Source organism: Clarias gariepinus, chromosome 16 (assembly GCF_024256425.1).
Source record: "Clarias gariepinus isolate MV-2021 ecotype Netherlands chromosome 16, CGAR_prim_01v2, whole genome shotgun sequence".
Classification (NCBI taxonomy): domain Eukaryota; kingdom Metazoa; phylum Chordata; class Actinopteri; order Siluriformes; family Clariidae; genus Clarias; species Clarias gariepinus.
Window position 1 is genome coordinate 10,099,474 of NC_071115.1, and position 24,625 is coordinate 10,124,098.

Below are 24,625 nucleotides of genomic sequence, written 5' to 3' on the forward strand. Positions count from 1 at the left end.
TTTGTTTATTTCCCTGACTCTATTAACAGTGCACGACTTTGTAAGATTGTTTTTTCCTTATTCATAAAAACTGAAAAGACTGCAATTAAATGCTCTACCACTGAGCTATACCCTGAAGACACCACTCAGTCTCTTGTTGCAACGTACAATTGGGGTGGTTTGCAGAGCATGATAACCTATCTTTCACTGGTGGTTATAACAACAGTTTGGTTATTTCCCTGACTCTATCAATAGAAAACAGTTCGGTGAACTTAAAGCAAACTCACTCTGACAGGGGGCACCCGGATTTGAACCGGGGACCTCTTGATCTGCAGTCAAATGCTCTACCACTGAGCTATACCCCCAAAACATGCCTTGGCTTATTGTTGCTAAGTTTAATTAGGGTGGTTTGAAAAAGCATATTAGTATAGCTTTCACTGGACATTGTGACAACAGACTTTTCATTATTTGCCTGACTCTATTAACAGAGCACAAGTCTGTAAGATTGTTTTTTCCTTATTCATAAAAACTGAAAAGACTGCAGTTAAATGCTCTACCACTGAGCTATACCCTGAAGACACGACTCAGGCTCTTGTTGCAACGTATAATTGGGGTGGTTTGCAGAGCATGATAACCTATCTTTCACTGGTGGTTATGACAACAAAATTTTGGTTATTTCCCTGACTCTATTAACAGAAAACAGTTCGGTGAACTTAAAGCAAACTCACCCTGCAAAGGGGCATCCGGATTTGAATCAGGGATCTCTTGATCTGCAGTCAAATGCTCTACCACTGAGCTTTACCCCCAAAACATGCCTCAGCTCATTGTTGCAAAGTTTAATTGGGGTGGTTTGAAAAAGCATATTGGTATAGCTTTCACAGGACATTGTGACAACAGACTTTTCATTATTTGCCTGACTCTATTAAAAGAGCACAAGTCTGTACGATTAAAGCGAACCAAACCTTACAGGGGGCACCCGGATTTGAACCGGGGACATCTTGATCTGCAGTCAAATGCTCTACCACTGAGCTATACCCCCAAAACATGCCTTGCCTTATTGTTGCTAAGTTTAATTAGGGTGGTTTGAAAAAGCATATTAGTATAGCTTTCACTGGACATTGTGACAACAGACTTTTCATTATTTGCCTGACTCTATTAACAAAGCACAAGTCTGTAAGATTAAAGCAAACCAACCCTGACAGGGGGCACCCGGATTTGAACCGGGGACCTCTTGATCTGCAGTCAAATGCTCTACCACTGAGCTATACCCCCAAGACATGGCTCAGTTTCTTGATGCAAAGTTTAATTGGGGTGGTTTGCAGAGCATATTAGTATAGCTTTCGCTGGACATTACAACAACAGACTTTTGTTTAGTTCCCTGACTCTATTAACAGTGCACGACTTTGTAAGATTGTTTTTTCCTTATTCATAAAAACTGAAAAGACTGCAGTTAAATGCTCTACCACTGAGCTATACCCTGAAGACACCACTCAGTCTCTTGTTGCAACGTACAATTGGGGTGGTTTGCAGAGCATGATAACCTATCTTTCACTGGTGGTTATGACAACAACATTTTGGTTATTTCCCTGACTCTATCAATAGAAAACAGTTCGGTGAACTTAAAGCAAACTCACCCTGCCAGGGGGCATCCGGATTTGAACCAGGGACCTCTTGATCTGCAATCAAATGCTCTACCACTGAGCTTTACCCCGAAAACAGGCCTCAGCTCATTGTTGCAAAGTTTAATAGGGGTGGTTTGAAAAAGCATATTGGTAAAGCTTTCACTGGACATTGTGACAACAGACTTGTCATTATTTGCCTGACTCTATTAACAGAGCACAAGTCTGTACGATTAAAGCAAACCAAGCCTTACAGGGAGCACACGGATTTGAACCGGGGACCTCTTGATCTGCAGTCAAATGCTCTACCACTGAGCTATACCCCCAAAACATGCCTTGCTTTATTGTTGCTAAGTTTAATTAGGGTGGTTTGAAAAAGCATATTAGTATAGCTTTCACTGGACATTGTGACAACAGACTTTTCATTATTTGCCTGACTCTATTAACAGAGCACAAGTCTGTAAGATTAAAGCAAACCAACCCTGACAGGGGGCAACCGGATTTGAACCGGGGACCTCTTGATCTGCAGTCAAATGCTCTACCACTGAGCTATACCCCCAAAACATGGCTCAGTTTCTTGATGCAAAGTTTAATTGGGGTGGTTTGCAGAGCATATTAGTATAGCTTTCGCTGGACATTACAACAACAGACTTTTGTTTATTTCCCTGACTCTATTAACAGTGCACGACTTTGTAAGATTGTTTTTTCCTTATTCATAAAAACTGAAAAGACTGCAATTAAATGCTCTACCACTGAGCTATACCCTGAAGACACCACTCAGTCTCTTGTTGCAACGTACAATTGGGGTGGTTTGCAGAGCATGATAACCTATCTTTCACTGGTGGTTATAACAACAGTTTGGTTATTTCCCTGACTCTATCAATAGAAAACAGTTCGGTGAACTTAAAGCAAACTCACTCTGACAGGGGGCACCCGGATTTGAACCGGGGACCTCTTGATCTGCAGTCAAATGCTCTACCACTGAGCTATACCCCCAAAACATGCCTTGGCTTATTGTTGCTAAGTTTAATTAGGGTGGTTTGAAAAAGCATATTAGTATAGCTTTCACTGGACATTGTGACAACAGACTTTTCATTATTTGCCTGACTCTATTAACAGAGCACAAGTCTGTAAGATTGTTTTTTCCTTATTCATAAAAACTGAAAAGACTGCAGTTAAATGCTCTACCACTGAGCTATACCCTGAAGACACGACTCAGTCTCTTGTTGCAACGTATAATTGGGGTGGTTTGCAGAGCATGATAACCTATCTTTCACTGGTGGTTATGACAACAAAATTTTGGTTATTTCCCTGACTCTATTAACAGAAAACAGTTCGGTGAACTTAAAGCAAACTCACCCTGCAAAGGGGCATCCGGATTTGAATCAGGGATCTCTTGATCTGCAGTCAAATGCTCTACCACTGAGCTTTACCCCCAAAACATGCCTCAGCTCATTGTTGCAAAGTTTAATTGGGGTGGTTTGAAAAAGCATATTGGTATAGCTTTCACAGGACATTGTGACAACAGACTTTTCATTATTTGCCTGACTCTATTAAAAGAGCACAAGTCTGTACGATTAAAGCGAACCAAACCTTACAGGGGGCACCCGGATTTGAACCGGGGACATCTTGATCTGCAGTCAAATGCTCTACCACTGAGCTATACCCCCAAAACATGCCTTGCCTTATTGTTGCTAAGTTTAATTAGGGTGGTTTGAAAAAGCATATTAGTATAGCTTTCACTGGACATTGTGACAACAGACTTTTCATTATTTGCCTGACTCTATTAACAGAGCACAAGTCTGTAAGATTAAAGCAAACCAACCCTGACAGGGGGCACCCGGATTTGAACCGGGGACCTCTTGATCTGCAGTCAAATGCTCTACCACTGAGCTATACCCCCAAGACATGGCTCAGTTTCTTGATGCAAAGTTTAATTGGGGTGGTTTGCAGAGCATATTAGTATAGCTTTCGCTGGACATTACAACAACAGACTTTTGTTTAGTTCCCTGACTCTATTAACTGTGCACGACTTTGTAAGATTGTTTTTTCCTTATTTATAAAAACTGAAAAGACTGCAGTTAAATGCTCTACCACTGAGCTATACCCTGAAGACACCACTCAGTCTCTTGTTGCAACGTACAATTGGGGTGGTTTGCAGAGCATGATAACCTATCTTTCACTGGTGGTTATGACAACAACATTTTGGTTATTTCCCTGACTCTATCAATAGAAAACAGTTCGGTGAACTTAAAGCAAACTCACCCTGCCAGGGGGCATCCGGATTTGAACCAGGGACCTCTTGATCTGCAGTCAAATGCCCTACCTCTGAGCTTTACCCCGAAAACAGGCCTCAGCTCATTGTTGCAAAGTTTAATAGGGGTGGTTTGAAAAAGCATATTGGTAAAGCTTTCACTGGACATTGTGACAACAGACTTTTCATTATTTGCCTGACTCTATTAACAGAGCACAAGTCTGTACGATTAAAGCAAACCAAGCCTTACAGGGGGCACACGGATTTGAACCGGGGACCTCTTGATCTGCAGTCAAATGCTCTACCACTGAGCTATACCCCCAAAACATGCCTTGCTTTATTGTTGCTAAGTTTAATTAGGGTGGTTTGAAAAAGCATATTAGTATAGCTTTCACTGGACATTGTGACAACAGACTTTTCATTATTTGCCTGACTCTATTAACAGAGCACAAGTCTGTAAGATTAAAGCAAACCAACCCTGACAGGGGGCAACCGGATTTGAACCGGGGACCTCTTGATCTGCAGTCAAATGCTCTACCACTGAGCTATACCCCCAAAACATGGCTCAGTTTCTTGATGCAAAGTTTAATTGGGGTGGTTTGCAGAGCATATTAGTATAGCTTTCGCTGGACATTACAACAACAGACTTTTGTTTATTTCCCTGACTCTATTAACAGTGCACGACTTTGTAAGTTTGTTTTTTCCTTATTCATAAAAACTGAAAAGACTGCAATTAAATGCTCTACCACTGAGCTATACCCTGAAGACACCACTCAGTCTCTTGTTGCAACGTACAATTGGGGTGGTTTGCAGAGCATGATAACCTATCTTTCACTGGTGGTTATAACAACAGTTTGGTTATTTCCCTGACTGTATCAATAGAAAACAGTTCGGTGAACTTAAAGCAAACTCACTCTGACAGGGGGCACCCGGATTTGAACCGGGGACCTCTTGATCTGCAGTCAAATGCTCTACCACTGAGCTATACCCCCAAAACATGCCTTGGCTTATTGTTGCTAAGTTTAATTAGGGTGGTTTGAAAAAGCATATTGGTATAGCTTTCACTGGACATTGTGACAACAGACTTTTCATTATTTGCCTGACTCTATTAACAGAGCACAAGTCTGTAAGATTAAAGCAAACCAACCCTGACAGGGGGCACCCGGATTTGAACCGGGGACCTCTTGATCTGCAGTCAAATGCTCTACCACTGAGCTATACCCCCAAGACATGGCTCAGTTTCTTGATGCAAAGTTTAATTGGGGTGGTTTGCAGAGCATATTAGTATAGCTTTCGCTGGACATTACAACAACAGACTTTTGTTTATTTCCCTGACTCTATTAACAGTGCACGACTTTGTAAGATTGTTTTTTCCTTATTCATAAAAACTGAAAAGACTGCAGTTAAATGCTCTACCACTGAGCTATACCCTGAAGACACCACTCAGTCTCTTGTTGCAACGTACAATTGGGGTGGTTTGCAGAGCATGATAACCTATCTTTCACTGGTGGTTATGACAACAACATTTTGGTTATTTCCCTGACTCTATCAATAGAAAACAGTTCGGTGAACTTAAAGCAAACTCACCCTGCCAGGGGGCATCCGGATTTGAACCAGGGACCTCTTGATCTGCAGTCAAATGCTCTACCACTGAGCTTTACCCCGAAAACAGGCCTCAGCTCATTGTTGCAAAGTTTAATAGGGGTGGTTTGAAAAAGCATATTGGTAAAGCTTTCACTGGACATTGTGACAACAGACTTGTCATTATTTGCCTGACTCTATTAACAGAGCACAAGTCTGTACGATTAAAGCAAACCAAGCCTTACAGGGGGCACACGGATTTGAACCGGGGACCTCTTGATCTGCAGTCAAATGCTCTACCACTGAGCTATACCCCCAAAACATGCCTTGCTTTATTGTTGCTAAGTTTAATCAGGGTGGTTTAAAAAAGCATATTAGTATAGCTTTCACTGGACATTGTGACAACAGACTTTTCATTATTTGCCTGACTCTATTAACAGAGCACAAGTCTGTAAGATTAAAGCAAACCAACCCTGACAGGGGGCAACCGGATTTGAACCGGGGACCTCTTGATCTGCAGTCAAATGCTCTACCACTGAGCTATACCCCCAAAACATGGCTCAGTTTCTTGATGCAAAGTTTAATTGGGGTGGTTTGCAGAGCATATTAGTATAGCTTTCGCTGGACATTACAACAACAGACTTTTGTTTATTTCCCTGACTCTATTAACAGTGCACGACTTTGTAAGATTGTTTTTTCCTTATTCATAAAAACTGAAAAGACTGCAATTAAATGCTCTACCACTGAGCTATACCCTGAAGACACCACTCAGTCTCTTGTTGCAACGTACAATTGGGGTGGTTTGCAGAGCATGATAACCTATCTTTCACTGGTGGTTATAACAACAGTTTGGTTATTTCCCTGACTCTATCAATAGAAAACAGTTCGGTGAACTTAAAGCAAACTCACTCTGACAGGGGGCACCCGGATTTGAACCGGGGACCTCTTGATCTGCAGTCAAATGCTCTACCACTGAGCTATACCCCCAAAACATGCCTTGGCTTATTGTTGCTAAGTTTAATTAGGGTGGTTTGAAAAAGCATATTGGTATAGCTTTCACTGGACATTGTGACAACAGACTTTTCATTATTTGCCTGACTCTATTAACAGAGCACAAGTCTGTAAGATTAAAGCAAACCAACCCTGACAGGGGGCACCCGGATTTGAACCGGGGACCTCTTGATCTGCAGTCAAATGCTCTACCACTGAGCTATACCCCCAAGACATGGCTCAGTTTCTTGATGCAAAGTTTAATTGGGGTGGTTTGCAGAGCATATTAGTATAGCTTTCGCTGGACATTACAACAACAGACTTTTGTTTATTTCCCTGACTCTATTAACAGTGCACGACTTTGTAAGATTGTTTTTTCCTTATTCATAAAAACTGAAAAGACTGCAGTTAAATGCTCTACCACTGAGCTATACCCTGAAGACACCACTCAGTCTCTTGTTGCAACGTACAATTGGGGTGGTTTGCAGAGCATGATAACCTATCTTTCACTGGTGGTTATGACAACAACATTTTGGTTATTTCCCTGACTCTATCAATAGAAAACAGTTCGGTGAACTTAAAGCAAACTCACCCTGCCAGGGGGCATCCGGATTTGAACCAGGGACCTCTTGATCTGCAGTCAAATGCTCTACCACTGAGCTTTACCCCGAAAACAGGCCTCAGCTCATTGTTGCAAAGTTTAATAGGGGTGGTTTGAAAAAGCATATTGGTAAAGCTTTCACTGGACATTGTGACAACAGACTTTTCATTATTTGCCTGACTCTATTAACAGAGCACAAGTCTGTACGATTAAAGCAAACCAAGCCTTACAGGGGGCACACGGATTTGAACCGGGGACCTCTTGATCTGCAGTCAAATGCTCTACCACTGAGCTATACCCCCAAAACATGCCTTGCTTTATTGTTGCTAAGTTTAATTAGGGTGGTTTGAAAAAGCATATTAGTATAGCTTTCACTGGACATTGTGACAACAGACTTTTCATTATTTGCCTGACTCTATTAACAGAGCACAAGTCTGTAAGATTAAAGCAAACCAACCCTGACAGGGGACAACCGGATTTGAACCGGGGACCTCTTGATCTGCAGTCAAATGCTCTACCACTGAGCTATACCCCCAAGACATGGCTCAGTTTCTTGATGCAAAGTTTAATTGGGGTGGTTTGCAGAGCATATTAGTATAGCTTTCGCTGGACATTACAACAACATACTTTTTTTTATTTCCCTGACTCTATTAACAGTGCATGACTTTGTAAGATTGTTTTTTCCTTATTCATAAAAACTGAAAAGACTGCAGTTAAATGCTCTACCACTGAGCTATACCCTGAAGACACGACTCAGTCTCTTGTTGCAACGTATAATTGGGGTGGTTTGCAGAGCATGATAACCTATCTTTCACTGGTGGTTATGACAACAACATTTTGGTTATTTCCCTGACTCTATTAACAGAAAACAGTTCGGTGAACTTAAAGCAAACTCACCCTGCAAAGGGGGCATCCGGATTTGAATCAGGGATCTCTTGATCTGCAGTCAAATGCTCTACCACTGAGCTTTACCCCGAAAACAGGCCTCAGCTCATTGTTGCAAAGTTTAATAGGGGTGGTTTGAAAAAGCATATTGGTAAAGCTTTCACTGGACATTGTGACAACAGACTTTTCATTATTTGCCTGACTCTATTAACAGAGCACAAGTCTGTACGATTAAAGCAAACCAAGCCTTACAGGGGGCACCCGGATTTGAACCGGGGACCTCTAGATCTGCAGTCAAATGCTCTACCACTGAGCTATACCCCCAAAACATGCCTTGTCTTATTGTTGCTAAGTTTAATTAGGGTGGTTTGAAAAAGCATATTAGTATAGCTTTCACTGGACATTGTGACAACAGACTTTTCATTATTTGCCTGACTCTATTAACAGAGCACAAGTCTGTAAGATTGTTTTTTCCTTATTCATAAAAACTGAAAAGACTGCAGTTAAATGCTCTACCACTGAGCTATACCCTGAAGACACGACTCAGTCTCTTGTTGCAACGTATAATTGGGGTGGTTTGCAGAGCATGATAACCTATCTTTCACTGGTGGTTATGACAACAAAATTTTGGTTATTTCCCTGACTCTATTAACAGAAAACAGTTCGGTGAACTTAAAGCAAACTCACCCTGCCAGGGGGCATCCGGATTTGAATCCAGGGACCTCTTGATCTGCAGTCAAATGCCCTACCTCTGAGCTTTACCCCGAAAACAGGCCTCAGCTCATTGTTGCAAAGTTTAATAGGGGTGGTTTGAAAAAGCATATTGGTAAAGCTTTCACTGGACATTGTGACAACAGACTTTTCATTATTTGCCTGACTCTATTAACAGAGCACAAGTCTGTACGATTAAAGCAAACCAAGCCTTACAGGGGGCACACGGATTTGAACCGGGGACCTCTTGATCTGCAGTCAAATGCTCTACCACTGAGCTATACCCCCAAAACATGCCTTGCTTTATTGTTGCTAAGTTTAATTAGGGTGGTTTGAAAAAGCATATTAGTATAGCTTTCACTGGACATTGTGACAACAGACTTTTCATTATTTGCCTGACTCTATTAACAGAGCACAAGTCTGTAAGATTAAAGCAAACCAACCCTGACAGGGGGCAACCGGATTTGAACCGGGGACCTCTTGATCTGCAGTCAAATGCTCTACCACTGAGCTATACCCCCAAAACATGGCTCAGTTTCTTGATGCAAAGTTTAATTGGGGTGGTTTGCAGAGCATATTAGTATAGCTTTCGCTGGACATTACAACAACAGACTTTTGTTTATTTCCCTGACTCTATTAACAGTGCACGACTTTGTAAGATTGTTTTTTCCTTATTCATAAAAACTGAAAAGACTGCAATTAAATGCTCTACCACTGAGCTATACCCTGAAGACACCACTCAGTTTCTTGTTGCAACGTACAATTGGGGTGGTTTGCAGAGCATGATAACCTATCTTTCACTGGTGGTTATAACAACAGTTTGGTTATTTCCCTGACTCTATCAATAGAAAACAGTTCGGTGAACTTAAAGCAAACTCACCCTGCCAGGGGGCATCCGGATTTGAACCAGGGACCTCTTGATCTGCAGTCAAATGCTCTACCACTGAGCTTTACCCCGAAAACAGGCCTCAGCTCATTGTTGCAAAGTTTAATAGGGGTGGTTTGAAAAAGCATATTGGTAAAGCTTTCACTGGACATTGTGACAACAGACTTTTCATTATTTGCCTGACTCTATTAACAGAGCACAAGTCTGTACGATTAAAGCAAACCAAGCCTTACAGGGGGCACACGGATTTGAACCGGGGACCTCTTGATCTGCAGTCAAATGCTCTACCACTGAGCTATACCCCCAAAACATGCCTTGCTTTATTGTTGCTAAGTTTAATTAGGGTGGTTTAAAAAAGCATATTAGTATAGCTTTCACTGGACATTGTGACAACAGACTTTTCATTATTTGCCTGACTCTATTAACAGAGCACAAGTCTGTAAGATTAAAGCAAACCAACCCTGACAGGGGACAACCGGATTTGAACCGGGGACCTCTTGATCTGCAGTCAAATGCTCTACCACTGAGCTATACCCCCAAGACATGGCTCAGTTTCTTGATGCAAAGTTTAATTGGGGTGGTTTGCAGAGCATATTAGTATAGCTTTCGCTGGACATTACAACAACATACTTTTTTTTATTTCCCTGACTCTATTAACAGTGCATGACTTTGTAAGATTGTTTTTTCCTTATTCATAAAAACTGAAAAGACTGCAGTTAAATGCTCTACCACTGAGCTATACCCTGAAGACACGACTCAGTCTCTTGTTGCAACGTATAATTGGGGTGGTTTGCAGAGCATGATAACCTATCTTTCACTGGTGGTTATGACAACAAAATTTTGGTTATTTCCCTGACTCTATTAACAGAAAACAGTTCGGTGAACTTAAAGCAAACTCACCCTGCAAAGGGGCATCCGGATTTGAATCAGGGATCTCTTGATCTGCAGTCAAATGCTCTACCACTGAGCTTTACCCCCAAAACATGCCTCAGCTCATTGTTGCAAAGTTTAATTGGGGTGGTTTGAAAAAGCATATTGGTATAGCTTTCACAGGACATTGTGACAACAGACTTTTCATTATTTGCCTGACTCTATTAAAAGAGCACAAGTCTGTACGATTAAAGCGAACCAAACCTTACAGGGGGCACCCGGATTTGAACCGGGGACATCTTGATCTGCAGTCAAATGCTCTACCACTGAGCTATACCCCCAAAACATGCCTTGCCTTATTGTTGCTAAGTTTAATTAGGGTGGTTTGAAAAAGCATATTAGTATAGCTTTCACTGGACATTGTGACAACAGACTTTTCATTATTTGCCTGACTCTATTAACAGAGCACAAGTCTGTAAGATTAAAGCAAACCAACCCTGACAGGGGGCACCCGGATTTGAACCGGGGACCTCTTGATCTGCAGTCAAATGCTCTACCACTGAGCTATACCCCCAAGACATGGCTCAGTTTCTTGATGCAAAGTTTAATTGGGGTGGTTTGCAGAGCATATTAGTATAGCTTTCGCTGGACATTACAACAACAGACTTTTGTTTAGTTCCCTGACTCTATTAACAGTGCACGACTTTGTAAGATTGTTTTTTCCTTATTCATAAAAACTGAAAAGACTGCAGTTAAATGCTCTACCACTGAGCTATACCCTGAAGACACCACTCAGTCTCTTGTTGCAACGTACAATTGGGGTGGTTTGCAGAGCATGATAACCTATCTTTCACTGGTGGTTATGACAACAACATTTTGGTTATTTCCCTGACTCTATCAATAGAAAACAGTTCGGTGAACTTAAAGCAAACTCACCCTGCCAGGGGGCATCCGGATTTGAACCAGGGACCTCTTGATCTGCAGTCAAATGCTCTACCACTGAGCTTTACCCCGAAAACAGGCCTCAGCTCATTGTTGCAAAGTTTAATAGGGGTGGTTTGAAAAAGCATATTGGTAAAGCTTTCACTGGACATTGTGACAACAGACTTTTCATTATTTGCCTGACTCTATTAACAGAGCACAAGTCTGTACGATTAAAGCAAACCAAGCCTTACAGGGGGCACACGGATTTGAACCGGGGACCTCTTGATCTGCAGTCAAATGCTCTACCACTGAGCTATACCCCCAAAACATGCCTTGCTTTATTGTTGCTAAGTTTAATTAGGGTGGTTTGAAAAAGCATATTAGTATAGCTTTCACTGGACATTGTGACAACAGACTTTTCATTATTTGCCTGACTCTATTAACAGAGCACAAGTCTGTAAGATTAAAGCAAACCAACCCTGACAGGGGGCAACCGGATTTGAACCGGGGACCTCTTGATCTGCAGTCAAATGCTCTACCACTGAGCTATACCCCCAAGACATGGCTCAGTTTCTTGATGCAAAGTTTAATTGGGGTGGTTTGCAGAGCATATTAGTATAGCTTTCGCTGGATATTACAACAACATACTTTTTTTTATTTCCCTGACTCTATTAACAGTGCACGACTTTGTAAGATTGTTTTTTCCTTATTCATAAAAACTGAAAAGACTGCAGTTAAATGCTCTACCACTGAGCTATACCCCCAAAACATGCCTCAGCTCATTGTTGCAAAGTTTAATTGGGGTGGTTTGAAAAAGCATATTGGTATAGCTTTCACAGGACATTGTGACAACAGACTTTTCATTATTTGCCTGACTCTATTAACAGAGCACAAGTCTGTAAGATTAAAGCAAACCAACCCTGACAGGGGGCACCCGGATTTGAACCGGGGACCTCTTGATCTGCAGTCAAATGCTCTACCACTGAGCTATACCCCCAAAACATGCCTTGGCTTATTGTTGCTAAGTTTAATTAGGGTGGTTTGAAAAAGCATATTAGTATAGCTTTCACTGGACATTGTGACAACAGACTTTTCATTATTTGCCTGACTCTATTAACAGAGCACAAGTCTGTAAGATTAAAGCAAACCAACCCTGACAGGGGGCACCCGGATTTGAACCGGGGACCTCTTGATCTGCAGTCAAATGCTCTACCACTGAGCTATACCCCCAAGACATGGCTCAGTTTCTTGATGCAAAGTTTAATTGGGGTGGTTTGCAGAGCATATTAGTATAGCTTTCGCTGGACATTACAACAACAGACTTTTGTTTAGTTCCCTGACTCTATTAACAGTGCACGACTTTGTAAGATTGTTTTTTCCTTATTCATAAAAACTGAAAAGACTGCAGTTAAATGCTCTACCACTGAGCTATACCCTGAAGACACCACTCAGTCTCTTGTTGCAACGTACAATTGGGGTGGTTTGCAGAGCATGATAACCTATCTTTCACTGGTGGTTATGACAACAACATTTTGGTTATTTCCCTGACTCTATCAATAGAAAACAGTTCGGTGAACTTAAAGCAAACTCACCCTGCCAGGGGGCATCCGGATTTGAACCAGGGACCTCTTGATCTGCAGTCAAAGGCTCTACCACTGAGCTTTACCCCGAAAACAGGCCTCAGCTCATTGTTGCAAAGTTTAATAGGGGTGGTTTGAAAAAGCATATTGGTAAAGCTTTCACTGGACATTGTGACAACAGACTTTTCATTATTTGCCTGACTCTATTAACAGAGCACAAGTCTGTAAGATTAAAGCAAACCAACCCTGACAGGGGGCACCCGGATTTGAACCGGGGACCTCTTGACCTGCAGTCAAATGCTCTACCACTGAGCTATACCCCCAAGACATGGCTCAGTTTCTTGATGCAAAGTTTAATTGGGGTGGTTTGCAGAGCATATTAGTATAGCTTTCGCTGGACATTACAACAACAGACTTTTGTTTAGTTCCCTGACTCTATTAACAGTGCACGACTTTGTAAGATTGTTTTTTCCTTATTCATAAAAACTGAAAAGACTGCAGTTAAATGCTCTACCACTGAGCTATACCCTGAAGACACCACTCAGTCTCTTGTTGCAACGTACAATTGGGGTGGTTTGCAGAGCATGATAACCTATCTTTCACTGGTGGTTATGACAACAACATTTTGGTTATTTCCCTGACTCTATCAATAGAAAACAGTTCGGTGAACTTAAAGCAAACTCACCCTGCCAGGGGGCATCCGGATTTGAACCAGGGACCTCTTGATCTGCAGTCAAATGCCCTACCTCTGAGCTTTACCCCGAAAACAGGCCTCAGCTCGTTGTTGCAAAGTTTAATAGGGGTGGTTTGAAAAAGCATATTGGTAAAGCTTTCACTGGACATTGTGACAACAGACTTTTCATTATTTGCCTGACTCTATTAACAGAGCACAAGTCTGTACGATTAAAGCAAACCAAGCCTTACAGGGGGCACACGGATTTGAACCGGGGACCTCTTGATCTGCAGTCAAATGCTCTACCACTGAGCTATACCCCCAAAACATGCCTTGCTTTATTGTTGCTAAGTTTAATTAGGGTGGTTTGAAAAAGCATATTAGTATAGCTTTCACTGGACATTGTGACAACAGACTTTTCATTATTTGCCTGACTCTATTAACAGAGCACAAGTCTGTAAGATTAAAGCAAACCAACCCTGACAGGGGACAACCGGATTTGAACCGGGGACCTCTTGATCTGCAGTCAAATGCTCTACCACTGAGCTATACCCCCAAAACATGGCTCAGTTTCTTGATGCAAAGTTTAATTGGGGTGGTTTGCAGAGCATATTAGTATAGCTTTCGCTGGACATTACAACAACAGACTTTTGTTTATTTCCCTGACTCTATTAACAGTGCACGACTTTGTAAGATTGTTTTTTCCTTATTCATAAAAACTGAAAAGACTGCAATTAAATGCTCTACCACTGAGCTATACCCTGAAGACACCACTCAGTCTCTTGTTGCAACGTACAATTGGGGTGGTTTGCAGAGCATGATAACCTATCTTTCACTGGTGGTTATAACAACAGTTTGGTTATTTCCCTGACTCTATCAATAGAAAACAGTTCGGTGAACTTAAAGCAAACTCACTCTGACAGGGGGCACCCGGATTTGAACCGGGGACCTCTTGATCTGCAGTCAAATGCTCTACCACTGAGCTATACCCCCAAAACATGCCTTGGCTTATTGTTGCTAAGTTTAATTAGGGTGGTTTGAAAAAGCATATTAGTATAGCTTTCACTGGACATTGTGACAACAGACTTTTCATTATTTGCCTGACTCTATTAACAGAGCACAAGTCTGTAAGATTAAAGCAAACCAACCCTGACAGGGGGCAACCGGATTTGAACCGGGGACCTCTTGATCTGCAGTCAAATGCTCTACCACTGAGCTATACCCCCAAAACATGGCTCAGTTTCTTGATGCAAAGTTTAATTGGGGTGGTTTGCAGAGCATATTAGTATAGCTTTCGCTGGACATTACAACAACAGACTTTTGTTTATTTCCCTGACTCTATTAACAGTGCACGACTTTGTAAGATTGTTTTTTCCTTATTCATAAAAACTGAAAAGACTGCAATTAAATGCTCTACCACTGAGCTATACCCTGAAGACACCACTCAGTCTCTTGTTGCAACGTACAATTGGGGTGGTTTGCAGAGCATGATAACGTATCTTTCACTGGTGGTTATAACAACAGTTTGGTTATTTCCCTGACTCTATCAATAGAAAACAGTTCGGTGAACTTAAAGCAAACTCACCCTGCCAGGGGGCATCCGGATTTGAACCAGGGACCTCTTGATCTGCAGTCAAATGCTCTACCACTGAGCTTTACCCCGAAAACAGGCCTCAGCTCATTGTTGCAAAGTTTAATAGGGGTGGTTTGAAAAAGCATATTGGTAAAGCTTTCACTGGACATTGTGACAACAGACTTTTCATTATTTGCCTGACTCTATTAACAGAGCACAAGTCTGTACGATTAAAGCAAACCAAGCCTTACAGGGGGCACACGGATTTGAACCGGGGACCTCTTGATCTGCAGTCAAATGCTCTACCACTGAGCTATACCCCCAAAACATGCCTTGCTTTATTGTTGCTAAGTTTAATTAGGGTGGTTTGAAAAAGCATATTAGTATAGCTTTCACTGGACATTGTGACAACAGACTTTTCATTATTTGCCTGACTCTATTAACAGAGCACAAGTCTGTAAGATTAAAGCAAACCAACCCTGACAGGGGACAACCGGATTTGAACCAGGGACCTCTTGATCTGCAGTCAAATGCTCTACCACTGAGCTATACCCCCAAGACATGGCTCAGTTTCTTGATGCAAAGTTTAATTGGGGTGGTTTGCAGAGCATATTAGTATAGCTTTCGCTGGACATTACAACAACATACTTTTTTTTATTTCCCTGACTCTATTAACAGTGCATGACTTTGTAAGATTGTTTTTTCCTTATTCATAAAAACTGAAAAGACTGCAGTTAAATGCTCTACCACTGAGCTATACCCTGAAGACACGACTCAGTCTCTTGTTGCAACGTATAATTGGGGTGGTTTGCAGAGCATGATAACCTATCTTTCACTGGTGGTTATGACAACAACATTTTGGTTATTTCCCTGACTCTATTAACAGAAAACAGTTCGGTGAACTTAAAGCAAACTCACCCTGCAAAGGGGGCATCCGGATTTGAATCAGGGATCTCTTGATCTGCAGTCAAATGCTCTACCACTGAGCTTTACCCCGAAAACAGGCCTCAGCTCATTGTTGCAAAGTTTAATAGGGGTGGTTTGAAAAAGCATATTGGTAAAGCTTTCACTGGACATTGTGACAACAGACTTTTCATTATTTGCCTGACTCTATTAACAGAGCACAAGTCTGTACGATTAAAGCAAACCAAGCCTTACAGGGGGCACCCGGATTTGAACCGGGGACCTCTAGATCTGCAGTCAAATGCTCTACCACTGAGCTATACCCCCAAAACATGCCTTGTCTTATTGTTGCTAAGTTTAATTAGGGTGGTTTGAAAAAGCATATTAGTATAGCTTTCACTGGACATTGTGACAACAGACTTTTCATTATTTGCCTGACTCTATTAACAGAGCACAAGTCTGTAAGATTGTTTTTTCCTTATTCATAAAAACTGAAAAGACTGCAGTTAAATGCTCTACCACTGAGCTATACCCTGAAGACACGACTCAGTCTCTTGTTGCAACGTATAATTGGGGTGGTTTGCAGAGCATGATAACCTATCTTTCACTGGTGGTTATGACAACAAAATTTTGGTTATTTCCCTGACTCTATTAACAGAAAACAGTTCGGTGAACTTAAAGCAAACTCACCCTGCAAAGGGGCATCCGGATTTGAATCAGGGATCTCTTGATCTGCAGTCAAATGCTCTACCACTGAGCTTTACCCCGAAAACAGGCCTCAGCTCATTGTTGCAAAGTTTAATAGGGGTGGTTTGAAAAAGCATATTGGTAAAGCTTTCACTGGACATTGTGACAACAGACTTTTCATTATTTGCCTGACTCTATTAACAGAGCACAAGTCTGTACGATTAAAGCAAACCAAGCCTTACAGGGGGCACACGGATTTGAACCGGGGACCTCTTGATCTGCAGTCAAATGCTCTACCACTGAGCTATACCCCCAAAACATGCCTTGCTTTATTGTTGCTAAGTTTAATTAGGGTGGTTTGAAAAAGCATATTAGTATAGCTTTCACTGGACATTGTGACAACAGACTTTTCATTATTTGCCTGACTCTATTAACAGAGCACAAGTCTGTAAGATTAAAGCAAACCAACCCTGACAGGGGGCAACCGGATTTGAACCGGGGACCTCTTGATCTGCAGTCAAATGCTCTACCACTGAGCTATACCCCCAAGACATGGCTCAGTTTCTTGATGCAAAGTTTAATTGGGGTGGTTTGCAGAGCATATTAGTATAGCTTTCGCTGGATATTACAACAACATACTTTTTTTTATTTCCCTGACTCTATTAACAGTGCACGACTTTGTAAGATTGTTTTTTCCTTATTCATAAAAACTGAAAAGACTGCAGTTAAATGCTCTACCACTGAGCTATACCCCCAAAACATGCCTCAGCTCATTGTTGCAAAGTTTAATTGGGGTGGTTTGAAAAAGCATATTGGTATAGCTTTCACAGGACATTGTGACAACAGACTTTTCATTATTTGCCTGACTCTATTAACAGAGCACAAGTCTGTAAGATTAAAGCAAACCAACCCTGACAGGGGGCACCCGGATTTGAACCGGGGACCTCTTGATCTGCAGTCAAATGCTCTACCACTGAGCTATACCCCCAAAACATGCCTTGGCTTATTGTTGCTAAGTTTAATTAGGGTGGTTTGAAAAAGCATATTAGTATAGCTTTCACTGGACATTGTGACAACAGACTTTTCATTATTTGCCTGACTCTATTAACAGAGCACAAGTCTGTAAGATTAAAGCAAACCAACCCTGACAGGGGGCACCCGGATTTGAACCGGGGACCTCTTGATCTGCAGTCAAATGCTCTACCACTGAGCTATACCCCCAAGACATGGCTCAGTTTCTTGATGCAAAGTTTAATTGGGGTGGTTTGCAGAGCATATTAGTATAGCTTTCGCTGGACATTACAACAACAGACTTTTGTTTAGTTCCCTGACTCTATTAACAGTGCACGACTTTGTAAGATTGTTTTTTCCTTATTCATAAAAACTGAAAAGACTGCAGTTAAATGCTCTACCACTGAGCTATACCCTGAAGACACCACTCAGTCTCTTGTTGCAACGTACAATTGGGGTGGTTTGCAGAGCATGATAACCTATCTTTCACTGGTGGTTATGACAACAACATTTTGGTTATTTCCCTGACTCTATCAATAGAAAACAGTTCGGTGAACTTAAAGCAAACTCACCCTGCCAGGGGGCATCCGGATTTGAACCAGGGACCTCTTGATCTGCAGTCAAAGGCTCTACCACTGAGCTTTACCCCGAAAACAGGCCTCAGCTCATTGTTGCAAAGTTTAATAGGGGTGGTTTGAAAAAGCATATTGGTAAAGCTTTCACTGGACATTGTGACAACAGACTTTTCATTATTTGCCTGACTCTATTAACAGAGCACAAGTCTGTACGATTAAAGCAAACCAAGCCTTACAGGGGGCACCCGGATTTGAACCGGGGACCTCTCGATCTGCAGTCAAATGCTCTACCACTGAGCTATACCCCCAAAACATGCCTTGTCTTATTGTTGCTAAGTTTAATTAGGGTGGTTTGAAAAAGCATATTAGTATAGCTTTCACTGGACATTGTGACAACAGACTTTTCATTATTTGCCTGACTCTATTAACAGAGCACAAGTCTGTAAGATTGTTTTTTCCTTATTCATAAAAACTGAAAAGACTGCAGTTAAATGCTCTACCACTGAGCTATACCCTGAAGACACGACTCAGGCTCTTGTTGCAACGTATAATTGGGGTGGTTTGCAGAGCATGATAACCTATCTTTCACTGGTGGTTATGACAACAAAATTTTGGTTATTTCCCTGACTCTATTAACAGAAAACAGTTCGGTGAACTTAAAGCAAACTCACCCTGCAAAGGGGCATCCGGATTTGAATCAGGGATCTCTTGATCTGCAGTCAAATGCTCTACCACTGAGCTTTACCCCCAAAACATGCCTCAGCTCATTGTTGCAAAGTTTAATTGGGGTGGTTTGAAAAAGCATATTGGTATAGCTTTCACAGGACATTGTGACAACAGACTTTTCATTATTTGCCTGACTCTATTAAAAGAGCACAAGTCTGTACGATTAAAGCGAACCAAACCTTACAGGGGGCACCCGGATTTGAACCGGGGACATCTTGATCTGCAGTCAAATGCTCTACCACTGAGCTATACCCCCAAAACATGCCTTGCCTTATTGTTGCTAAGTTTAATTAGGGTGGTTTGAAAAAGCATATTAGTATAGCTTTCACTGGACATTGTGACAACAGACTTTTCATTATTTGCCTGACTCTATTAACAGAGCACAAGTCTGTAAGATTAAAGCAAACCAACCCTGACAGGGGGCACCCGGATTTGAACCGGGGACCTCTTGATCTGCAGTCAAATGCTCTACCACTGAGCTATACCCCCAAAACATGGCTCAGTTTCTTGATGCAAAGTTTAATTGGGGTGGTTTGCCGACCATATTAGTATAGCTTTCGCTGGACATTACAACAACAGACTTTTGTTTATTTTCCTGACTCTATTAACAGTGCACGACTTTGTAAGATTGTTTTTTCCTTATTCATAAAAACTGAAAAGACTGCAATTAAATGCTCTACCACTGAGCTATACCCTGAAGACACCACTCAGTCTCTTGTTGCAACGTACAATTGGGGTGGCTTGCAGAGCATGATAACCTATCTTTCACTGGTGGTTATGACAACAACATTTTGGTTATTTCCCTGACTCTATCAATAGAAAACAGTTCGGTGAACTTAAAGCAAACTCACCCTGCCAGGGGGCATCCGGATTTGAACCAGGGACCTCTTGATCTGCAGTCAAAGGCTCTACCACTGAGCTTTACCCCGAAAACAGGCCTCAGCTCATTGTTGCAAAGTTTAATAGGGGTGGTTTGAAAAAGCATATTGGTAAAGCTTTCACTGGACATTGTGACAACAGACTTTTCATTATTTGCCTGACTCTATTAACAGAGCACAAGTCTGTACGATTAAAGCAAACCAAGCCTTACAGGGGGCACCCGGATTTGAACCGGGGACCTCTCGATCTGCAGTCAAATGCTCTACCACTGAGCTATACCCCCAAAACATGCCTTGTCTTATTGTTGCTAAGTTTAATTAGGGTGGTTTGAAAAAGCATATTAGTATAGCTTTCACTGGACATTGTGACAACAGACTTTTCATTATTTGCCTGACTCTATTAACAGAGCACAAGTCTGTAAGATTGTTTTTTCCTTATTCATAAAAACTGAAAAGACTGCAGTTAAATGCTCTACCACTGAGCTATACCCTGAAGACACGACTCAGGCTCTTGTTGCAACGTATAATTGGGGTGGTTTGCAGAGCATGATAACCTATCTTTCACTGGTGGTTATGACAACAAAATTTTGGTTATTTCCCTGACTCTATTAACAGAAAACAGTTCGGTGAACTTAAAGCAAACTCACCCTGCAAAGGGGCATCCGGATTTGAATCAGGGATCTCTTGATCTGCAGTCAAATGCTCTACCACTGAGCTTTACCCCCAAAACATGCCTCAGCTCATTGTTGCAAAGTTTAATTGGGGTGGTTTGAAAAAGCATATTGGTATAGCTTTCACAGGACATTGTGACAACAGACTTTTCATTATTTGCCTGACTCTATTAAAAGAGCACAAGTCTGTACGATTAAAGCGAACCAAACCTTACAGGGGGCACCCGGATTTGAACCGGGGACATCTTGATCTGCAGTCAAATGCTCTACCACTGAGCTATACCCCCAAAACATGCCTTGCCTTATTGTTGCTAAGTTTAATTAGGGTGGTTTGAAAAAGCATATTAGTATAGCTTTCACTGGACATTGTGACAACAGACTTTTCATTATTTGCCTGACTCTATTAACAGAGCACAAGTCTGTAAGATTAAAGCAAACCAACCCTGACAGGGGGCACCCGGATTTGAACCGGGGACCTCTTGATCTGCAGTCAAATGCTCTACCACTGAGCTATACCCCCAAAACATGGCTCAGTTTCTTGATGCAAAGTTTAATTGGGGTGGTTTGCCGACCATATTAGTATAGCTTTCGCTGGACATTACAACAACAGACTTTTGTTTATTTTCCTGACTCTATTAACAGTGCACGACTTTGTAAGATTGTTTTTTCCTTATTCATAAAAACTGAAAAGACTGCAATTAAATGCTCTACCACTGAGCTATACCCTGAAGACACCACTCAGTCTCTTGTTGCAACGTACAATTGGGGTGGCTTGCAGAGCATGATAACCTATCTTTCACTGGTGGTTATGACAACAACATTTTGGTTATTTCCCTGACTCTATCAATAGAAAACAGTTCGGTGAACTTAAAGCAAACTCACCCTGCCAGGGGGCATCCGGATTTGAACCAGGGACCTCTTGATCTGCAGTCAAATGCTCTACCACTGAGCTTTACCCCGAAAACAGGCCTCAGCTCATTGTTGCAAAGTTTAATAGGGGTGGTTTGAAAAAGCATATTGGTAAAGCTTTCACTGGACATTGTGACAACAGACTTTTCATTATTTGCCTGACTCTATTAACAGAGCACAAGTCTGTACGATTAAAGCAAACCAAGGCTTACAGGGGGCACCCGGATTTGAACCGGGGACCTCTCGATCTGCAGTCAAATGCTCTACCACTGAGCTATACCCCCAAAACATGCCTTGGCTTATTGTTGCTAAGTTTAATTAGGGTGGTTTGAAAAAGCATATTAGTATAGCTTTCACTGGACATTGTGACAACAGACTTTTCATTATTTGCCTGACTCTATTAACAGAGCACAAGTCTGTAAGATTAAAGCAAACCAACCCTGACAGGGGGCACCCGGATTTGAACCGGGGACCTCTTGATCTGCAGTCAAATGCTCTACCACTGAGCTATACCCCCAAAACATGGCTCATTTTCTTGATGCAAAGTTTAATTGGGGTGGTTTGCAGAGCATATTAGTATAGCTTTCGCTGGACATTACAACAACAGACTTTTGTTTATTTCCCTGACTCTATTAATAGTGCACGACTTTGTAAGATTGTTTTTTCCTTATTCATAAAAACTGAAAAGACTGCAGTTAAATGCTCTACCACTGAGCTATACCCTGAAGACACCACTCAGTCTCTTGTTGCAACGTACAATTGGGGTGGTTTGCAGAGCATGATAACCTATCTTTCACTGGTGGTTATGACAACAACATTTTGGTTATTTCCCTGACTCTATCAATAGAAAACAGTTCGGTGAACTTAAAGCAAACTCACCCTGCCAGGGGGCATCCGGATTTGAACCAGGGACCTCTTGATCTGCAGTCAAATGCTCTACCACTGAGCTTTACCCCGAAAACAGGCCTCAGCTCATTGTTGCAAAGTTTAATAGGGGTGGTTTGAAAAAGCATATTGGTAAAGCTTTCACTGGACATTGTGACAACAGACTTTTCATTATTTGCCTGACTCTATTAACAGAGCACAAGTCTGTACGATTAAAGCAAACCAAGGCTTACAGGGGGCACCCGGATTTGAACCGGGGACCTCTCGATCTGCAGTCAAATGCTCTACCACTGAGCTATACCCCCAAAACATGCCTTGTCTTATTGTTGCTAAGTTTAATTAGGGTGGTTTGAAAAAGCATATTAGTATAGCTTTCACTGGACATTGTGACAACAGACTTTTCATTATTTGCCTGACTCTATTAACAGAGCACAAGTCTGTAAGATTGTTTTTTCCTTATTCATAAAAACTGAAAAGACTGCAGTTAAATGCTCTACCACTGAGCTATACCCTGAAGACACGACTCAGTCTCTTGTTGCAACGTATAATTGGGGTGGTTTGCAGAGCATGATAACCTATCTTTCACTGGTGGTTATGACAACAAAATTTTGGTTATTTCCCTGACTCTATTAACAGAAAACAGTTCGGTGAACTTAAAGCAAACTCACCCTGCAAAGGGGCATCTGGATTTGAATCAGGGATCTCTTGATCTGCAGTCAAATGCTCTACCACTGAGCTTTACCCCGAAAACATGCCTCAGCTCATTGTTGCAAAGTTTAATTGGGGTGGTTTGAAAAAGCATATTGGTATAGCTTTCACAGGACATTGTGACAACAGACTTTTCATTATTTGCCTGACTCTATTAAAAGAGCACAAGTCTGTACAATTAAAGCGAACCAAACCTTACAGGGGGCACCCGGATTTAAACCGGGGACATCTTGATCTGCAGTCAAATGCTCTACCACTGAGCTATACCCCCAAAACATGCCTTGCCTTATTGTTGCTAAGTTTAATTAGGGTGGTTTGAAAAAGAATATTAGTATAGCTTTCACTGGACATTGTGACAACAGACTTTTCATTATTTGCCTGACTCTATTAACAGAGCACAAGTCTGTAAGATTAAAGCAAACCAACCCTGACAGGGGGCACCCGGATTTGAACCGGGGACCTCTTGATCTGCAGTCAAATGCTCTACCACTGAGCTATACCCCCAAGACATGGCTCAGTTTCTTGATGCAAAGTTTAATTGGGGTGGTTTGCAGAGCATATTAGTATAGCTTTCGCTGGACATTACAACAACAGACTTTTGTTTAGTTCCCTGACTCTATTAACAGTGCACGGCTTTGTAAGATTGTTTTTTCCTTATTCATAAAAACTGAAAAGACTGCAGTTAAATGCTCTACCACTGAGCTATACCCTGAAGACACGACTCAGTCTCTTGTTGCAACGTATAATTGGGGTGGTTTGCAGAGCATGATAACCTATCTTTCACTGGTGGTTATGACAACAACATTTTGGTTATTTCCCTGACTCTATTAACAGAAAACAGTTCGGTGAACTTAAAGCAAACTCACCCTGCAAAGGGGCATCCGGATTTGAATCAGGGATCTCTTGATCTGCAGTCAAATGCTCTACCACTGAGCTTTACCCCCAAAACATGCCTCAGCTCATTGTTGCAAAGTTTAATTGGGGTGGTTTGAAAAAGCATATTGGTATAGCTTTCACAGGACATTGTGACAACAGACTTTTCATTATTTGCCTGACTCTATTAAAAGAGCACAAGTCTGTACGATTAAAGCGAACCAAACCTTACAGGGGGCACCCGGATTTAAACCGGGGACATCTTGATCTGCAGTCAAATGCTCTACCACTGAGCTATACCCCCAAAACATGCCTTGCCTTATTGTTGCTAAGTTTAATTAGGGTGGTTTGAAAAAGCATATTTGTATAGCTTTCACTGGACATTGTGACAACAGACTTTTCATTATTTGCCTGACTCTATTAACAGAGCACAAGTCTGTAAGATTAAAGCAAACCAACCCTGACAGGGGGCACCCGGATTTGAACCGGGGACCTCTTGATCTGCAGTCAAATGCTCTACCACTGAGCTATACCCCCAAGACATGGCTCAGTTTCTTGATGCAAAGTTTAATTGGGGTGGTTTGCAGAGCATATTAGTATAGCTTTCGCTGGACATTACAACAACAGACTTTTGTTTAGTTCCCTGACTCTATTAACAGTGCACGGCTTTGTA

At 41.7% G+C, this 24,625-nt stretch overlaps 31 non-coding genes across 31 annotated transcripts; all 31 read right to left on the reverse strand.

The window, feature by feature from the left end:
- Positions 1 to 272: 272 nt before the first annotated feature.
- On the reverse strand, positions 273 to 344 carry trnac-gca (transfer RNA cysteine (anticodon GCA)). Its single transcript has one exon. It is a non-coding gene; the product is annotated as a tRNA-Cys (tRNA).
- Positions 345 to 946: 602 nt separating this feature from the next.
- Positions 947 to 1,018, reverse strand: trnac-gca (transfer RNA cysteine (anticodon GCA)). The gene has a single exon. It is a non-coding gene; the product is annotated as a tRNA-Cys (tRNA).
- Positions 1,019 to 1,179: 161 nt separating this feature from the next.
- Positions 1,180 to 1,251, reverse strand: trnac-gca (transfer RNA cysteine (anticodon GCA)). The gene has a single exon. It is a non-coding gene; the product is annotated as a tRNA-Cys (tRNA).
- A 1,271-nt stretch (positions 1,252 to 2,522) lies between these two features.
- trnac-gca (transfer RNA cysteine (anticodon GCA)) lies at positions 2,523 to 2,594 on the reverse strand. Its single transcript has one exon. It is a non-coding gene; the product is annotated as a tRNA-Cys (tRNA).
- Positions 2,595 to 3,196: 602 nt separating this feature from the next.
- Positions 3,197 to 3,268, reverse strand: trnac-gca (transfer RNA cysteine (anticodon GCA)). The gene has a single exon. It is a non-coding gene; the product is annotated as a tRNA-Cys (tRNA).
- A 161-nt stretch (positions 3,269 to 3,429) lies between these two features.
- Positions 3,430 to 3,501, reverse strand: trnac-gca (transfer RNA cysteine (anticodon GCA)). The gene has a single exon. It is a non-coding gene; the product is annotated as a tRNA-Cys (tRNA).
- Positions 3,502 to 4,772: 1,271 nt separating this feature from the next.
- trnac-gca (transfer RNA cysteine (anticodon GCA)) lies at positions 4,773 to 4,844 on the reverse strand. Its single transcript has one exon. It is a non-coding gene; the product is annotated as a tRNA-Cys (tRNA).
- A 161-nt stretch (positions 4,845 to 5,005) lies between these two features.
- Positions 5,006 to 5,077, reverse strand: trnac-gca (transfer RNA cysteine (anticodon GCA)). The gene has a single exon. It is a non-coding gene; the product is annotated as a tRNA-Cys (tRNA).
- Positions 5,078 to 6,348: 1,271 nt separating this feature from the next.
- On the reverse strand, positions 6,349 to 6,420 carry trnac-gca (transfer RNA cysteine (anticodon GCA)). The gene has a single exon. It is a non-coding gene; the product is annotated as a tRNA-Cys (tRNA).
- Positions 6,421 to 6,581: 161 nt separating this feature from the next.
- trnac-gca (transfer RNA cysteine (anticodon GCA)) lies at positions 6,582 to 6,653 on the reverse strand. Its single transcript has one exon. It is a non-coding gene; the product is annotated as a tRNA-Cys (tRNA).
- Positions 6,654 to 8,161: 1,508 nt separating this feature from the next.
- trnac-gca (transfer RNA cysteine (anticodon GCA)) lies at positions 8,162 to 8,233 on the reverse strand. Its single transcript has one exon. It is a non-coding gene; the product is annotated as a tRNA-Cys (tRNA).
- Positions 8,234 to 10,645: 2,412 nt separating this feature from the next.
- On the reverse strand, positions 10,646 to 10,717 carry trnac-gca (transfer RNA cysteine (anticodon GCA)). Its single transcript has one exon. It is a non-coding gene; the product is annotated as a tRNA-Cys (tRNA).
- A 161-nt stretch (positions 10,718 to 10,878) lies between these two features.
- trnac-gca (transfer RNA cysteine (anticodon GCA)) lies at positions 10,879 to 10,950 on the reverse strand. Its single transcript has one exon. It is a non-coding gene; the product is annotated as a tRNA-Cys (tRNA).
- A 1,275-nt stretch (positions 10,951 to 12,225) lies between these two features.
- trnac-gca (transfer RNA cysteine (anticodon GCA)) lies at positions 12,226 to 12,297 on the reverse strand. The gene has a single exon. It is a non-coding gene; the product is annotated as a tRNA-Cys (tRNA).
- Positions 12,298 to 12,458: 161 nt separating this feature from the next.
- trnac-gca (transfer RNA cysteine (anticodon GCA)) lies at positions 12,459 to 12,530 on the reverse strand. Its single transcript has one exon. It is a non-coding gene; the product is annotated as a tRNA-Cys (tRNA).
- A 601-nt stretch (positions 12,531 to 13,131) lies between these two features.
- trnac-gca (transfer RNA cysteine (anticodon GCA)) lies at positions 13,132 to 13,203 on the reverse strand. The gene has a single exon. It is a non-coding gene; the product is annotated as a tRNA-Cys (tRNA).
- A 1,271-nt stretch (positions 13,204 to 14,474) lies between these two features.
- Positions 14,475 to 14,546, reverse strand: trnac-gca (transfer RNA cysteine (anticodon GCA)). The gene has a single exon. It is a non-coding gene; the product is annotated as a tRNA-Cys (tRNA).
- Positions 14,547 to 16,284: 1,738 nt separating this feature from the next.
- Positions 16,285 to 16,356, reverse strand: trnac-gca (transfer RNA cysteine (anticodon GCA)). The gene has a single exon. It is a non-coding gene; the product is annotated as a tRNA-Cys (tRNA).
- A 1,276-nt stretch (positions 16,357 to 17,632) lies between these two features.
- On the reverse strand, positions 17,633 to 17,704 carry trnac-gca (transfer RNA cysteine (anticodon GCA)). Its single transcript has one exon. It is a non-coding gene; the product is annotated as a tRNA-Cys (tRNA).
- Positions 17,705 to 17,865: 161 nt separating this feature from the next.
- On the reverse strand, positions 17,866 to 17,937 carry trnac-gca (transfer RNA cysteine (anticodon GCA)). Its single transcript has one exon. It is a non-coding gene; the product is annotated as a tRNA-Cys (tRNA).
- A 601-nt stretch (positions 17,938 to 18,538) lies between these two features.
- On the reverse strand, positions 18,539 to 18,610 carry trnac-gca (transfer RNA cysteine (anticodon GCA)). The gene has a single exon. It is a non-coding gene; the product is annotated as a tRNA-Cys (tRNA).
- Positions 18,611 to 19,212: 602 nt separating this feature from the next.
- Positions 19,213 to 19,284, reverse strand: trnac-gca (transfer RNA cysteine (anticodon GCA)). The gene has a single exon. It is a non-coding gene; the product is annotated as a tRNA-Cys (tRNA).
- A 161-nt stretch (positions 19,285 to 19,445) lies between these two features.
- Positions 19,446 to 19,517, reverse strand: trnac-gca (transfer RNA cysteine (anticodon GCA)). The gene has a single exon. It is a non-coding gene; the product is annotated as a tRNA-Cys (tRNA).
- A 601-nt stretch (positions 19,518 to 20,118) lies between these two features.
- On the reverse strand, positions 20,119 to 20,190 carry trnac-gca (transfer RNA cysteine (anticodon GCA)). Its single transcript has one exon. It is a non-coding gene; the product is annotated as a tRNA-Cys (tRNA).
- A 602-nt stretch (positions 20,191 to 20,792) lies between these two features.
- trnac-gca (transfer RNA cysteine (anticodon GCA)) lies at positions 20,793 to 20,864 on the reverse strand. The gene has a single exon. It is a non-coding gene; the product is annotated as a tRNA-Cys (tRNA).
- A 161-nt stretch (positions 20,865 to 21,025) lies between these two features.
- Positions 21,026 to 21,097, reverse strand: trnac-gca (transfer RNA cysteine (anticodon GCA)). Its single transcript has one exon. It is a non-coding gene; the product is annotated as a tRNA-Cys (tRNA).
- Positions 21,098 to 21,698: 601 nt separating this feature from the next.
- On the reverse strand, positions 21,699 to 21,770 carry trnac-gca (transfer RNA cysteine (anticodon GCA)). The gene has a single exon. It is a non-coding gene; the product is annotated as a tRNA-Cys (tRNA).
- Positions 21,771 to 21,931: 161 nt separating this feature from the next.
- trnac-gca (transfer RNA cysteine (anticodon GCA)) lies at positions 21,932 to 22,003 on the reverse strand. The gene has a single exon. It is a non-coding gene; the product is annotated as a tRNA-Cys (tRNA).
- Positions 22,004 to 22,604: 601 nt separating this feature from the next.
- trnac-gca (transfer RNA cysteine (anticodon GCA)) lies at positions 22,605 to 22,676 on the reverse strand. The gene has a single exon. It is a non-coding gene; the product is annotated as a tRNA-Cys (tRNA).
- Positions 22,677 to 23,511: 835 nt separating this feature from the next.
- trnac-gca (transfer RNA cysteine (anticodon GCA)) lies at positions 23,512 to 23,583 on the reverse strand. Its single transcript has one exon. It is a non-coding gene; the product is annotated as a tRNA-Cys (tRNA).
- Positions 23,584 to 24,417: 834 nt separating this feature from the next.
- On the reverse strand, positions 24,418 to 24,489 carry trnac-gca (transfer RNA cysteine (anticodon GCA)). Its single transcript has one exon. It is a non-coding gene; the product is annotated as a tRNA-Cys (tRNA).
- Positions 24,490 to 24,625: the final 136 nt, after the last annotated feature.